The following is a 17,641-nucleotide window of genomic DNA, read 5'->3' as shown; positions in this document are numbered from 1 at the left end:
CTTCCAGTTTGTGATATTTAGGATTATCCTCCCATTATTGAAGAGTGTGCAGTACTAATCAAAGCTCTAATTGATCTGGAATGAGTTCTATCTCAGGGCCAATATCCTTTCTTGAATGAGGCCCTTAAGTAACACTGTTCAAAGAAGGCTTTCTCAAACAATCATCAGGAGTTGACTCCTCCCTTCCACTAAGAAATGTCTGGGCTACATCATCAGCAGGCTAATATACAATGTAAAAAACGTCTGTATAGTTAATTCTGTAGTATAATGTGGAGAAAATTTGACATCATAGCAGGTCTATATTATAATTTTTTTATATTTGTTTGAAGGTAATTGCATCAGGCATGGTTGTTAATCCGCTCCATAAGAACAAGAGATTGTAATAATTTTTTACTTTTGAAAAACTGTTTTGTCCTCTTCACACGAGTGCCAAATCCCTCTGATGTCATTTCAGTGAAAACCAAAGTAAAATGAGCCTATTGTCTCATTTCACTTTCACTGCCTCAGTGCTCAGGGGTTATCTCAGCCACCCAAGCACCGAGGCAGATGGGAGAGGTATCATTGAAAATGGGTGAAAGCTCCCTTACCAATAGAATACCTCCTTAGTGGATCACTGCATCGGGATCGCAGCAGGGGGTTGATACCCAAGCAGGGATCCTCTCCACTAGGCACAGGGGGGGAGCAGCCCCTTGGGCAAGGGCTTTTGCCCCCCCTATAATATTTTGGACAGTTCAGTGTTTCCTCCGCCCCTGGAGGGGGCAGAAAAGGCCACTAGGCAACAGGGATTTTTTATTCAAACCTAGGGGTGGGGGCTGCCCAAAATGGGCATGTCAATGCCCCCATCCACCCCAAGCACAAACAACAGTCTTCCTGCCCCCCTCAGGGGGACTAATGGGAGCAATAACCACCCATCTGCTCCACTGAGAGGGCCGAAAGTCCACTATGCACCAGGTATATTTTGTTTTCGTAAGTAGGGGTGGGGGCTGCCTAGAATGGGCCTGTCAATGTCCCCACTCCTGCCCAATGTAAAGAGCAACAGACTTTCTACCTCACTCAGGGGCATATGGGGGCTATTTACCCCACTCTGCCCCAGGGGGCAGAAAGCCCATTAGACACCAGGCTTTTTTTCATAAAAAATGAGTAGGGGCTCCCCACCATGGGCATGTCCCCTACCCATATAAATGGGGACCAAAGTCTTTCTGCCTCCCGGAGGACAAATGGGAGCAATAGCCCCTGATCTGCTCCCCAAGGGGGCAGAAAGCCCACTAGGCAACAGTGGGGATTTTTCTTTTGTAAGTAGGGATGGTGCTGCCAGAGTAGGCATGCCAATGCCCCTACTCTCCCCAACATAAAGAACAACAGTCTGTCTGCCTCAGATGGGGGTTATTACTCCTGACCCCTGGGGAGCAGAAAGCCCATAAGACACCAGTTTATTTATTTTTTATTTTTTTTTACAAAAAAAGGCATTGAAACTCCCGACCGTGGGCATTGCCATGATCCCAACCCATATAAATGTAAACCAAAGTCTTTCTGATCCCCTGGGGCAGATAGGGTAATTACCCCTGATCTGTCTTCCCGGGGTGCAGATAGCCCACTATGCACCAGGGATTATTATATATATTTTTTTAGAAAAGTCTAGAAATGGGGGCTGCCCAGAATGGATATGGCAATGCTCCCTCCCCAAAATAAGCACAGTCTTTCTGCCACCCTATGGGGAAGATTGGGGGTTATTACTTCCAATCTGCCCCATTGAGGGGGCAGATAACCCATTAGATACCAGGATTTGTTTTTATTAAAGAGGGGTGGGGGGCTACCCACCTTGGGCTTGGCCATGCCCCACCCCAACTAAATGGGGGCACAGTCTTTCTGCCCGCCCCCGGAGCCAGATGGATGTAATCGCCCCTCATCAGCCCCCCGTGGGGGACAGACAGCCCATTAGATGACAGGGAATTAAAAAAATATAGAGGGGGATTTCCACCACATTGGGCATGGTCATGCCCCCACCCCAACTGAAAGGGGCAACAGTATTTTGCCCTCTCTATGGACTAAGGCACCTCACCCAATGACAATCAAGATGACATTTGTCTCTTTTGGATTTTGGTTTTACTTATAGGCCAAGAGAGCTTGGCTAACATCCAATATTGTTCCCCTTGCAATGGTGAGCGGTTGAGCTTTCTGGACTTTGGTATGCTGCCACCTGGAAAAATCTACCAGACCTAGACAAATCTGAAAACTAAACATCTGGGAGAGGCCATGGTGGTGTGCTTCACATACTCCCCCCACAATTGTCTTACCCACAATGCCTTACCTCCAATTTTAACTGAAATCATGTATTTATCCTACATTTCTGTGATGGAATCTGCAGGAATCAATAAAATTCTTACCACCCAGCATAACCCCTTCTGCACTGATGAAAAACTGCTCCACTTATATGGGTGCACGAAGCACGGCCAGCCTACGAACGTATGGAAAAAATTTCCCTTTTGGACTTACTTTGTTTCCCCCTCAATATCTAAATGTTTTCAGCCCTTCCCTGTCACAGACACGTGGCCTACCTATACAAGTGAGGTATCATTTTTATTGGGCAACCGAGGGCAACATAGGGTAATAGGAAATTTATGTCAGCAAATGATCCCCAACAAAAATGAGTAGAAAATGTGATTATTTTTACCTAAATGTGTGGTTTGTAGGGTACTCTGGGTAAGTAAATGTTGGGGTACCCATGCAAGACACACCTCCCCAGACTCCCCCTGGGTGTCTAGTATTCAGAAATGTCTGGGTTTGGTAGGCTTCCTTAGATGGCAGCCAAGTCCGGAACCGAAAATGCAGGTGCCCCCTCGCAAAAACAGGTTGTTTTGTTACATAATTTTGACGTGTCCACAATATATTTTGGGCCTTTCCTTGTCATGGACACTTGACCCACCCACATAAGTGAGGTAGCATTTTTATCAGATGACCTGGGGGAATGCTGGATGGTAGTAAATTTATGATTCCCTTAAGATTCTAGAACTTACCATCACAGAAATGTGAGGAGAATGTGTTTTTAGACTAATTTTGAGATTTGCAAGGGATTCTGGGTAACAGAACCAGGTGAGAGCCACACAAGCCACCCTGTACTATTTTCCCTCGGTGTCTAGTTTTAAAAAAGTACAGGTTTTATAGTTTTCCCTAGGTGCTGGGTGAGCTAGGGTTGAAAATCCACAGCTAGTCACATTGCAAAAACGGGATAGCTAGGAGTGCAAAAATGTGATGTGTCCATGTTGCATTTTGGACCATTTCTTGTTGTGGGCACTATGCCTACCCACACAAGGGAGGTATAATTTTTATTGAGAGACTCAGGGGAACACAGAATAGTAGAACAAGTGTTATTACCCATTGTCTTCCTCTACATTTGTACCTACCAAATGCAAGACTGTGCGTAAGAAAGAAGTAATTTTGAGAAATGCCCTCTAATTCACATGCTAGTATGGGAACACACAAATTCAGAGATGAGCAAATAACCTCAATTTCTAAACTCCACATCTTGTGCCCAGTTCGGTAATGCATAGGTTTCCTTGATATTTTCCCAAATTAATTTCTGTATACCTGGTACATAATGAAAAACCATTACAAGGTGCAGTTCAGTTATTGACTCTAGGTACGTAAGATTCTTGGTGAACCTACAAGCACTCAACTCAATTTCAATCTTTTTTTATTTCAAATGTTACTTTCTATAGAAAAACCTTGAAAGACCTTGTTAGCGCGTCGGAGCCTTTATAAGTAAACTTACAAGGAGCGTTTAGGTGGACAAACCTTTGGACCACGTTTGGGGACTTCCCAGTACGAAATATTTTTTGGGCATAAATCAAACAACAGATCAATAAACAATCAACAATAACAATCGATAATCAATAAACATTTATTAAGAATTAATTATCAAATTCTCAGTCACGAATAACCACACCAGTTTAGTCAAAAGTTAACATATTTATTTCCCTATTGGTTAAAATCTAATATCATGCCAATCAATCTCAATAGCAATAAACTCATCAGAAAACATTATCAATTTGCGATCAGAGCACAACTTAATCAATGCATCAGATATATTCATGTAATATTTATGCACGTCATCAATATGAAGCAATTTAGCAGAGTCTCATTAGTACATGATTCAAAAAAAGCAAGAACTCAGTTATTTGTCTATTTGCACAAGATATTAGGGAACGCCTTAACTAACCTCAAATTAACATTAGCATGTTGGGCTTCATGCAAAACATTTTAGTGAACACGAATTTAGAAAACATCTAAACTAAGGCCTCTATCAAAATAGCAGTTGGTAGCTAGAAAGAAAAGGCAAACAGACAATCACAATTTTACATCGGATAGTTACCAATCCAACAGATCAGCAAACAGCATCAGTCTTCGTCCTCAGGACATCAGTCGATTCACCATCAGTAGAGATAGGACGGGGTAAAGTCTCAAGATAGCATATCTAAGGAACTGATTACTTCCCTCTGATGGCGGCGAAGTTAGCATTAGACAAGAATGGGGTAGAGGATGATTTAAAGTGACAGGACAATTAAACTAATATATGGCAACTAGCAAAAGGTACTCTAGCAAATCTCTCATAGCAAAGAGAATGGCAAGATGGCAAGGGTAAGAGTCTTTGTTAAAGTGGAAGAAGAAATGGCTCCCGTTTTCCTCGGGTTACGCCGTTAAATCAAAACTGTGTAACTTTTCCCTTATTCCTCATTGGCTAAAGTTTGGTGCATTATTATCTCTGTCCAATAACTCAGTAAGCACCGTACTAGAATTTTCCCCCGTTTACACTTCCCATGTCGTGGATTGGTCCATGTTATTGACGTCTTCAGCGATTGGAATGTCAGGTAGAAAATGTTACACTTTACGCTCCAGTCAGTGTCTTCATTGTCTTCTCCTAGTACGGTTAACCTTGCACCTGTTACGAATTACACTGTTGCATCTAGCAAGAACGTCGCCTTGAGCAAGCCGGTTCTCATGAGAAAGAATTTACTACGGCTACACACATATAGCTTCTGGAAAAATACAGCTTTGTGTCCTTCAGGAAAACAGCACGTTACATGTTAGAAAATACAATTCAATATGAGGCCAGGCAGCTAGGCCCAAACCCTCACTAAGCTCAGGCCCTCTGATTTAATAAAGCAAACTCTTAACACATAACTCTAATTATGATATACTAATACAAGTTCAAACATTATTGCATAATAAATCAGAATTAATAAACCTTTTCATTAGTCTTTGTATTCATTGGTAGCCACTCCCCGTGGGCACATTTCAAACGTGTGAAATATTTTCTATGTTAACACATTTTCTATGCAGCTTCATCACACAATATATTGCGAGATTACGTAATTAATATTGCTTTTAAAAGACACACTCCAACAATCCCTCCTCTCATGACTCTTGTCATCACAAATCCTTCCCCACAAATTTTACATCAGCTAAAATTCTGTCAGTTCAATCTCTTCCCTTATTGGCTTTCCCCTTGATTTTTCCCTAAACAATTCTTCCCTTTCTTTTTCTTCCCTCCTCTTATTATTTTTCGCCTTATTCAATTTTATCCTTTTGCTAATTTTACATGCCACCCATAATCCAAATAGGTAAGCTATAACAATCAATAGCCCCTGTATTATTTAGACAATATCCCATGCCAAATGTTGCTAAGCCAATTCCCCACTGAAGCAAAATCCCTTCCAACCTTCTCCCAAACACCAGGTTCTTTCAGTTCTTTCAAGTCTGTACTATCCCTAGTCAAATTAGTAAGCATACTTCTAATCTCATTACTATTATCTGGTATATATGTGCAACAATGACGCTCATTAAGCATCCTACAAACTCCACCATTTTTCGCTAAAACAATGTCTAAAGCAAGCCTGTTTTGATGAGTCATAGCCCTCTCCGCAGCAAGTTCAATATCCATTAGGAGCATAGCTCCCGAAAAATTTGTCAGCATGTTATCCACAATTGTAGACATCTTTTGAATCTTTATTGAATTTAAGTTAACTCCACTGAAGGAATTATCGCCCCAAATATGTCTCCCACTACGCCAGCAGCAGTTTCTCTCTTCTGTCTAGTACAATGTAATTCAGACAATTTCGGAAACCTTTTCAAATCGTCAAGTTGGTATATCTTTGGGAAAACTATGCCCAAGTAACATGTCCCATACCATCCCTTTGGAAGACGGTAATAAGCATTAAGCCCACATATGTAAGAGATCCCTGGGATAGCTGGATCCTGCCCATTTAACATGAACGTCCATTTACTCTGAAACAAAAACACATGCTTACATTCACTCATTCCCACAAACACATTGTCATAATATGATTTCGGCCTAGATATACAAAGCTTCCCTACGTGTAATGTATCTAAAGCTAGCTTCCCTTGTTCCCTACTTGCACCATAACTTTCACTACTGGCAAAAGCTCGCTGTTGTAATAATTTTTCTAATTTACCCTTTACTGCCCTCCTTCTATCCTCCGTGTGATCTAAAAAGCTTTTCTCTACAGGTGTAAGCAAGCATGTCAAATTATTGCGATGTGCATAAGATGTACTAATTGTCAATGTTGGCTCAAAGAATCCTTTAACTAACTTTATACTGTAGTATCTAGCTACCCCACTCAAATCCTCTATTATAGGTACAACAGTCTGGCAGTTTTTTTTTTTGTATTATGACCATGGCGGTTACCGTCATGGTCATCCGCCAGTTCTCCGTTCCGCCCGCCGGGCTGGAGACCTGGGTCTCCAGCCCGGCGGCAGTCACTATACCGCCGACGGTATTTTGACCCGGCTTACCACCGTGGATTTCCTACGGTTGGAACCGCCATGAAATCCATGGCAGTAAGCACTATCAGTGCCAGGGAATTCCTTCCCTGGCACTGATAGCGGTCTCCCCCACCCCCCACCACGACACCCTCCCCTACACCCCCACCACCCCTGCCACCCCCCAAAGGTGGCAGGGCCCCCCTCCTCACCCTGACCCCCAACATCACAGAACTCACACACACATGACACTCACACAGGCACCACCAACACACACACGCACACACACCGACATACATGCCTACATCCACACACACAGTCAGACACGCACACCCACATACAAACATACACGCACACATCCATACAGACATACCCACAGGCATACACGCACTCATTCCCAAAACACGCAACACCCCTGCAAGCATTCACGCACTCACACACCCCCTCTACATACACAGACGCACACCCCATGCACCCTCACAACACACAATATCCCCCCACCCCTTCCCCTAACGGACGATCGACTTACCTGTTCCTTCGATCCTCCGGGAGGGGACGGGAGCCATGGGGGCTGCTCCGCCGACACCACACCGCCAACAGAACACTGCCCACCAAGCAGCCAACAGTCATAATATGCAGAGCGGCAAACCGCCACTACTGGCGGTCTTCAGCACTGTGGTCCCTCAGCGGTCTTGTAAAAAGACCGCCGAGGTTGTAATGACCACCTAAATCATGATTAGAATAGAAATATTGGATCTCCTCTTGGTGATAAAATCTTGTTAGTAGCAGACTACAACTTGTCCCATAAGTTAACGGCAAGCTATGGTAGGTATCCCCCTCTTGTACAGAAACAGGAATCTGTGTGCACACAAAGCTATCTTTTGCTTCCATTGTCTCAACATACTCAGCAAGCGATAGAAAACGTTAGTAGAAAGTTCCCCTTTTGCATTAGTTCCCTCATGCAAGTATCTCTCATCCAGCTCAAACCTCTCCCAAGCTGTTAGTGCAGTGGTAGTCTCAGGAACTTTAGCATTGTTAGTCCCACTCTTATCCATCAGTGTCATCCTCGCAATCACAACCACAACCACAATGAATATCACACACACAATACCCAAACTAACACCCAAGTACTTACAACGCCTACTCCCTCTATTCTCCTGCCTAGTGTTAGCCATGATCTGTAAAGAATCAGAAAATGAAGGATAGTTAATTCAAAACAACAACAACAGAGGATGGTTAATAATTCTCTCTTGCAGCAAAAGTCAGAAGAAGCCAAATCTTCTTTCAGCAATTATTTACAGCTTTCAATTTCACTCCCAGGATCCCTTGTCAATTCACGTCAAAATCGTTTTTCAAAAGTCAATTCGGGTTCTCAAAGTCTCATCTGGTAATTTCTCAGTCTCTTTTCTCAAGTTCGATCTTAGCTCAAATCTTTACACCCTTTCAGATCCTTCAGCCAGACTCAGGTGCCAAAGTATTGACCTGGGATTTCTTGATCAAAACAGAATGCCAGGAACTCCTGTTGCCATTCAGCTGTCGTTGCATACACCCATTCAGGACCTGTGTACCTTCTATTTGCTACTCTCTTCATTTTCAACTTGCGATCGCCTTGCAACTCTCCTTCACTTAGATCTTCTCTCCTTGTTGTGTCTACTTCTTCCTCTATTGCATCTTCGATAACCACTTCTCCCCTCTTCACTTGTAACTCGGGCCACTTGTCTACCTTCTGTATCTTTATAGTCTTTGATCTTTCCTGAGGCAACCCTTCTTCCCCTCTTTGCTCTATGGTGTTTTCGCTTGATGGACCTGCAATCTGCTCAGGAGGAGTCTGGGCCCTCTGACTCTCCTCCACCTCAGCTCCTTCGCCTTCTGGGTCTGTCAAGTGCTTTGGCCCATTCTCATAATCGTCTATTTCTGGGAGAACCTCTCTTTGACTAGGCTCCCCTGTTGCCTCAGTTGAGATAGGCTCACCGTCACCCCTCCGGATCTCTTCTCCTTCATCTCTTACTGGAGTGACCAAGCCACCCTCAAAGGGCTCTCCTTCTGTCTCAGTTCCCCTTCGATCACTCTCCGGCCCTGAGACTTCCTTGTCTGTGGTTGGTACTTTCAACAACTCAACTTCCTCATCAGTTGGACACGTCACCTTTTTCGTGTGACTGGCATGGATCCAGTTCGGAACTCCTGCACACTTCACAGCAGTGGTAGTCATTAGTATCACTTGGTAGGGTCCCTTCCAACGTGGCTCCAAGCACGTCTTCCTTACGTGTTTCTTGATGACAACCCAGTCACCAGCTTTCAGGTTATGTCCGGGATCATGAATCGGTGGCAGGGTGGTAGCTTCCACCTGGTGAGAAAAAGAGCGGACCACATCAGCTAGACCCTTGCAGTAGTCCAACACCATATCATCCGTGATATTCACAAGAGCATTTGCAGGCACTGCCGGTAGTCTCATAACTCGACCCATGAGAATCTCATGCAGAGACAGTCCTTGTTAGGTGTATTTCTCATTGATATTAACACTAAAGGTAATGCGTCGGGCCATTTCAAATTCGTGGCTGCACACATTTTCGCCTTTCTCGATTTCAGGGTACCATTCATCTGTTCCACTAGTCCTGATGCTTCAAGGCGGTAGCTACAATGCAACTTCTGCTCAATGTTCAATGCTGCACACAGTAGCCTAACCACCTCAATGTTGAAGTGACTTCCCCTATCTGATTCTAAAGAGATCGGAAAACCGAAATGTGTTATCAATTCCCTAAGCAGCAGCTTCACTACTGTGAGACTATCATGTCTATGTGTAGGATATGCTTCAATCCAATGACTAAAGATACACACAATCACCAACACAGATCTCAAACCTCCACACACAGTCACCTCAATGAAATCCAATTGCATTCTGCTAAATGGACCTCCAGCTCTCCCAATGTGGCTCAAATTCACCACTGTCCCTTTCCCCGCGTTCATCTGTTGGCAGATGATACAAAGATAGCATATCACCTCTGCAGCTTGTCTAAACTTTGGTTTAAACCAGTCAATCTTGAACAACCTAATCATGGCATCCCTCCCAATGTGTGCTTGGCCATGATAAAACCTTGCAAACTGTGACAAAAGACTGTTCGGCAGGACCATTTTCCCTTCGTCTGAAACCCACAAATCATCTGGTCTTTGTATGCACTGCATCCTAACCCAAGAACGCTTTTCATCTTTGCTGGCAAGTCCCTGCAACAATCTCAACTCTTCTAACGTGTCAATTACCCTCAATGCGTAACCTGTACATGTCCCATTTTCCTTTTCAGGTAACAATTCCCATTGATCCTTAAACGAGATACAGTTCAATGCGCAAAACCTTGCGACTTGATCCGCATATCCATTTCCCATTGAAACAAAGTCTTGTGACTTCAGGTGTGCACTGCATTTCACCACGGCAATTTCATGAGGTAACTGAATCGCATGCAACAACTCCTTAATTCTTTCACTATTCTTCACTGGCGAACCAGAAGAGATCAAATAACCCCTCTGTGACCATAGTTGGGCAAAATCATGAACAATTCCAAATCCGTATCGACTGTCAGTGCAGATAGTGACTCTCATCTGAACAGAGACATGGCAAGCTGTGGTAAGAGCTACCAGTTCAGCTACTTGGGCTGAATACACTCCTTGAAGCCAGGACGCTTCCAGGATACCAGAAATCATGCATACAGCATATCCAGCTCTCAGCACTCCTACTGAGTCTCTCAAACATGAGCCATCAAAAAAGATAATTTGGTAATTTTCCTCCAATCGGGTATCTTTAATATCAGGCCTTGGTTTGGTGCACATTTCGGTTACCTCAAGACAATCCTGTTCTACATCTTCCATATTTTCAACCTCTGTATTTTCACTTGGAAGCAAAGTTGCTGGGTTCAACACTGTACATCTTTTTAGTGTTACATTTGGGGACCCCAATATAATCGTTTCATATTTGGTTAATCTTGCATTTGTCATGTGCTGCATTTTCGTTCGTGTCAGGAGAATCTCAACTGAGTGAGGGACCATGACTGTTAGAGGATGTCCCATCAGTATGCCTTCACACTGTGTGAGGCTTTGTCCAACTGCTGCTACCGCATGCAAACAACCCGGTAAGGCTGCTGCAACTGGGTCAAAAGTAGCTGAAAAATATGCTACTGGTCGGTTTACACATCCATGGACCTGTGTCAGGACAGACAAAGAACATGCATCACTTTCATGACAAAAGAGAACAAAAGACTTTGTGTAATCAGGCATACCCAAAGCTGGAGCCCTACACATGCTCTCCCTTAACTCAGTGAACGCTCGCATTTCCTTCTCTTCCAAAACTATGGCATCCTGATTCTCCTTGACCGTCAGCCTCTGCAATGGCTTAGAAATGACTGAGAAATTCGGGATCCACTGGCGACAGTAACCCACCATTCCTAGAAACATCCTAACATCTCTCCGTGTCGTTGGGGGATTCACCTGTAACACTGCAGTTATTCTTTCTCTGGACAACTTCCTTGACCCTTTCTCAATCTGATGACCCAAATACTTCCCCTCTTTCTGACAATATTGCAATTGCAATTTCTTCGGGGACACCTTGTGCCCATTCTTTCCCAAGTGATTCAGTAAGGCAATCGAATCGTACTTGCACGTGTTACTTGTTTTAGATGCGATCAACAAATCATCAATGTACTGCACTAGAGTCGATTGGAAAGGCAGTTCCAATGACTCCAAATTCTTCTCAGTATTTGATTGAATATGGAAAGTGATTCCGAAAACCCTTGAGGAATTCGACACCAACTGTAGACCTTGTCCAAGAAAAAGGAATTGGCTGTCCTCATGAAGAGGCACAGAAAAGAACGCCTGGGACAGATCAATTACTGTGAACCATTCTGCATCGCATGGAATCTGAAACATAATCACAGCTGGATTTGGCACCACTGGGCAACATTTCACCTCTATGTCATTGATCTTCCTCAAATCTTGGACAATCCGACCCTTCCCGCAAGGCTTTCACAGTCCCATTATTGGTGAATTACACGGACTACTGAACACCTCTTTCAGGACTCCATGTTTCAAAAAACCTGCAATGATTTTCGCAACCTTCTGTTAGGACATCTTGCGCCATATGATACTGCGGTATCTGGGGGAACGCAGCGTTAGGCTTCACACCGACTTTGACTGGGTCTACTCCTTTTATCAACCCTACTTCTTTCCCTGTCAAATCCCACACCGTTTCTTGAACAGTTCCCTGTAAGTCTGCCGGGAGATCAGCCACTGTGAACATCGGAAAGAAGTTAATCAGACCTTTATTCCGCATCTGTTGTCTCAGTTTCAGGCTCTGAACCCTGTTCATCCCCTTCAGCATCACAGTTTGTCTGAACCTCAATTCCCTCGTCTTGCACAATAAGTCTCTTACCAGTAAAGATACGAGACTTGAATCGCAAACCACAATCTGTACAATCCTTGGAAAGTGCCAAGCTCAACCTGAACCGGATCTGTGATCGGGTTAGTCAGGAGTTTGTTTGCTACTCCCACTACCTTAACTATCTGTCCCAAAAGGGGCAGTTTTGGAACCTCTGCGCTTCTGACTGTGGAGCGTGTAGCTCCTTTGTCAACCAAGAATGAAACCTTGTGACCCATAACTTTTCCCTGCAAATAGGGTCCTCTCTGATCTACCTCTAAGGACGCTGCAAGCCTGCACTCTTCTTCGTCCGAACTCTCATCTGACCATTCATCGTTTATTCCATTCTCACTGTGTACTGTTGCACTGTGTGATTCTGACTCACTCTTTGACCCATGACCTGCTGAGGAAGCATCACCTGTTGCTGTTCCATTGGGGCTAGAGGCACTTGCATTTGCTGTCTAGGTACCATGGGGAACTGCTGTTGTGCTTGTTGTAACTGTATTGGCTGTATACGTGGCATCTGCACCTGCTGCATGGATTGAAAACCCTGCATCTGATTCACATTATTCTGAAAATTTGGATTTGGACCTTTCAATCTTGGCCCTCTCATACCTTGGAATGAACTGACATCATTGCTTTGTTGAATAACACCATCCTGCACCATCATTGGGCACTCCCGCTTCCAGTGTCCAACGACCCCGCAAGCATGACAAGGTAACATCTTCTTCATTCCCTGTGCATCGTTTTGAACTACTATAGTGTTCAAATCTGGACTGCGGTTTACAAAACCTCCTCGACCTGTACCTCTCACTTGCGCCTGAAACATCCCATTTCCCTGCGGCTGCAGCACTATCTGCTGTAGAAAACCTCCCTGCATCCGTTTCTGTGCTGCCTTCATTTGCATCATCATCGCTTTCTCCTTCAACTTTCTCTGCTTCAGCTCAATCTCATCGCTGCAGTACTTCACATACTGCAACACCTCGTCAATCGGCTTTGCTTACCAGCAAATCCAATGATTCTTAATCATCTGGCCAATCACAGGTCTCAACCCTTCCACAAACCTGAGCACAAGATGATTCATGACCTTCGCCTCAATAACCTCTGTACCACTGTAATGCTTAAACGCCTTCAACAACCTCTCATAATAGGCACGTATCGACTACTTGACTTCCTGAGCCGTTCGATCAATCCTTTGCCAATCAATATTCTTCGGAGAAACTCTTGTTTTCAGAAACTCAATCACCTTAAAATAATACTTCATCACATCAGGAGACCCCTGTGTGTCTGTCCCTTGCCGGTTCCTCGGTCGGCCAATCTACGCTCCTTCTGCACTCAATCCACAAATCAGCTGGAAATATGATCTCAAAGAGAGTATTCAGGTCTTCCCAAAGACACATCGCAAGTTTCACAAACATGTCCGTCTGCTGACACCACTCTATTGGCTTTTCCCTCAGCCTGGGGAAATCATTCGTAAATGACAGAATATCCCCTCTGGTCCAAGGTACATGGACGAGAACCCCTCCGGCAGTCTCTCTCATTGGTAACATCTTTACTGTACCTGTATCCGGTAATGTTTTAGCTGACTGCTCTATGCAATCACTCTTCCTCTTGTCTCTTTTCTTCGCCCATCTGCCTTCCCGCTTTTCTAAGGCTCCCCAAACTTGTGCACTCTGCAGTATCTCCTTGAGGTGCGCCTTCATTCCAGTAGACCTCATGTGTTTGAAATCCTTTGGCTCAAAATCTAACCTGTTCAGATGTTTGGTATTTTCTAAACCTATCCCATATTTGTCTGCCAAATTTGCCAACCTGTGGTGCACTCTGCTCACTTCTCTAGTTATCTTTGGACACAAGTACCTCAATTCTGCTTCTGTGTATGACTCTAGCCTGTTCACACCCATGCTCCCTTCAACAAGTTCATTTGCTTCCATACCCGACCTCACAAGGTTCTGGTACTCTTCTCCTTCTGCTCTCCCTGCGGCTACAGGAGCAGTCTGTGGAGTATTAAGCTTGTCTAACCAATCGGTCAGTTGTTCTGCTGTTAAACCTTGCAATGAGATATTCCCAGCCTGCACTAAAGGTGTCTGTGGTACATTCGCACGCGAGATCTGTCGTGTCAGCAGTCTCGAACCTGTCTGTCTCACGGCCTCTGGAGGAGCCCCAATCGGACTGAAATCTAACAGGGACCTAGATCCTTCAAATGTCAGTTCCACAGGAGTTGTTCCTTGGGAGCTTCCTACGATTCCTCCTCTTGTCATGTTTTGTGTCATTAACCTTTGATCGCATACACTAGGCTTCGCCGCGCATACAATGGCACTGGTGGACCAACCGTAATAGGCAAAGATATGGCATCTGGGCCCTGATTCTAACCCCGGCGGTCTTCGACCGCCGGGGCGAGGGTCGGCGGGAGCACCGCCGACAGGCCGGCGGTGCCCCGCAGGGCATTCTGACCGCGGCGCTTTGGCCGCGGTCAGAAAGGGTAAACCGGTGGTCTCCCGCCGGTTTACCGCTGCCCTCAGAATCCCCCATGGCGGCGCAGCTTGCTGCGCCGCCATGGGGGATTCTGACCCCCCCTACCGCCATCCTGTTCATGGCGGGAAAGCCGCCATGAACAGGATGGCGGTAGAGGGGGTCGCTGGGCCCCTGGGGGCCCCTGCCGTGCCCATGCCAATGGCATGGGCACGGCAGGGGCCCCCGTAAGAGGGCCCCGCAAGGTATTTCAGTGTCTGCCTTGCAGACACTGAAATACGCGACGGGTGCTACTGCACCCGTCGCACCTTCTCACTCCGCCGGCTCGATTACGAGCCGGCATCCTCGTGGGAAGGGAGTTTTTCCCTGGGCTGGCGGGCGGTCTTTTGGAGACCGCCCGCCAGCCCAGGGAAAAACTCATAATACCCTCCGCGGTCTTCTGACCGCGGAGCGGTATTATGGGGGCGGAATTCTGGCGGGCGGCCTCCGCCGCCCGCCAGAATTAGAATGACCCCCCTGGTGTCCGTCTGTTCCCCAAAACCTGTGAAAGACTTACTCCCATATTCTGGCTCCTCACTGGTGTCATGTCTGACTGCGGTCCTGTGACCGAAGTATATCTCAGAATCATTTGCTGCTGCACCTGGGGCAGTAAAGGTGGAGTTGGCTCAGTCTGTACCAACTTTGGTCTTCCATATACTGGCTCTGTCGGCACCATCAGATTAGTGGTAGTCTCTAAAATGGGTACATCAGGGTAAAGTCTCTGAACCTGTGGCGGTTGCAGCTGAGGTTCCATAACCTGGGCAGTGGACACGCCAAAACTACTCTGCACTGGGACTTGTGTCGAGACAGGACTAACCTGTGTCGGATTTATTGTCACCTTCTCTTGTATCAAACCTGCAGGACATGCATGTATTTTCGTCTATCGCATATGGCGGTGGTCGATCATTCAGTAACTGATTAAGGAAGTCATCATCATCTGAGTCATCTACCTCTGACCAAGGCTTCCTGACCTCTTTGTCTTTGGGAGGACTTTTGTCAGCCTTACAAGTAGCTTTCCTCCCTTTGTCTTCACCTTCTTGACCTATCGCTGGAAACAGCCTGACTCCATCCATGGTTTCTCTCCTCCAAACTCTCTGTGCACTATCCCACCTAGCCTCTGCTAGCGTCTTTTCTGCTTTCCTCATTCTCCTCTCAAATTTCTGTTGCTGTTGCCGTAATGCCATTAGTTCCCAAATTGCTAACGCCTTAAACTTTGCTGGTCTCGGAGGCGGCTTCAGATCATTTAGCACCCTCTGCAAATTTTCTAAAACCCTAAAAAAATGGAACGTTCCGTTTTCAGGAAACACTAAGCACCCCTCTTTCTCCGTGGCTTTGCACCATTGCTTTAGCCAAAGACATGGCGCAACACCCTTTTCCTCCATTACAATGTAAGCTGGTGTATCCTCTGGGGATGTAACCTCCCCTACACTCGCGGTAATATATATGTCTCCCCTCAAAGCGCTCTTCAAAGCCTTGAAAAATGTCATCTTTACGTCTTTTATTTTGTTCACAATCAAATCAGGAAGTGACTTTAATTCCCAGAACTCTCTTCGCCTACCTTCTCAACCAATTGCCTCTCACGGACGGCTGCCAATCCGTGCGTGACCTTTCTCACTAATCAACCTATCCCAGCTCGGCTCCAATGATGTCACACTCACACACATTGTGGCTGACAAAGTCTTGCGGCTTGTCTTCCCACTCTCGCTTCACACAAACTAATGCAATATATTGCGAGCACCAACCAAAATAAACTCAAAATTTGCTGGTTTACTACAGGAAAGGGTAACACAATCACTTCAGAACTTTACAGAGATTTCGCCTAGCCTCGGCCGCTACTCTCTCCTTCTCAGATCCCGCACTCACAAGCACAATTTGACCCGCAAATTCTACTCTCGACTTGTCAATGGATTATTGTTCTAGTGCACTTTAGAACTCACCAAATCTCCATCGAAGTTTTCATTCACTCACTTTGACTCAAACTCGACTCGTCGACTTCACTATCGACCTATTAAACCACACAAATTACAACATAAACCAAGTGTCTCATACACTTATCAATATACTCCGGAGTCCTAGACCATGCAGGGTCCGTACATCATCAACAACCACGTGGACAATTTTTAAGCACAAAGCGCCACACTCACATGAAGTTTGAAGACTTCCCTACTCTCATACTGCGGAGTACACCCATTCCTACTAAAACATCATCATCTGGCCTAAAAACCTCACAACATCACAATTCACCTGCGATATGCATAAGCTGTGCAAGTGCAAAAACCCTACTTCATTTACACTGTGACTAGAACGCCAAGAATATACCGTATTTATCGGCGTATAACACGCACTTTTTCTCCCTGAAAATAGGGGGCAAATGATGTGTGCGTGTTATACGCCGATATAATGTTAAGGTTTTTTTTTCTGAAATGTCCTCTTAAAATGAGGTGCGTGTTATACGCCGGTGCGTGTTATACGCCGATAAATACGGTACTCAAACTCCCTTCAGCAAGCTCCGAGATTCCGGGAAAGTCATTTAGGACTTAGGGACACATCATCTCTCCAATTTGCATCATTGAAAAATACAAATCCACGAAACCCAATTTATTCGAGCACACCTTGCCTACCACCAAACCCTAAGGACCTCAAAGGACCAACCCCATCAATCTCTACCAAAACTGTTAATTATCGCACCATCAACTTTATCAATCTGTGATCTTTCGTACAGGGGCCCCAAAGGGCCAAACCATCACCTCTGCTACCAAAACTGTTAGCGTGTCGGAGCCTTAATAAGTAAACTTACAATGAGATGCGTTTAGGTCAACAAACTTTTGGACCACGTTTTGGGACTTCCCAGTACGAAATATTTTTTGGGCATAAATCAAACAACAGATCAATAAACAAACAACAATAACAATCGCTAATCAATAAACATTTAATAAGAATTAATCATCGAATTCACCA

The 17,641-nt window shown here is 45.1% G+C and overlaps 1 protein-coding gene across 1 annotated transcript in view; it reads left to right on the top strand.

The window, feature by feature from the left end:
• LOC138297427 (cysteine-rich secretory protein 2-like) overlaps positions 1 to 17,641 on the top strand; it is a 332,164-nt gene that overhangs the window by 279,174 nt on the left and 35,349 nt on the right. The window lies entirely within an intron of this gene.

Source organism: Pleurodeles waltl, chromosome 5 (genome assembly GCF_031143425.1).
Source record: "Pleurodeles waltl isolate 20211129_DDA chromosome 5, aPleWal1.hap1.20221129, whole genome shotgun sequence".
NCBI lineage: Eukaryota > Metazoa > Chordata > Amphibia > Caudata > Salamandridae > Pleurodeles > Pleurodeles waltl.
Note: the sequence above shows the minus strand (reverse complement) of the source record. Positions and strands in the feature narration are given on the sequence as shown.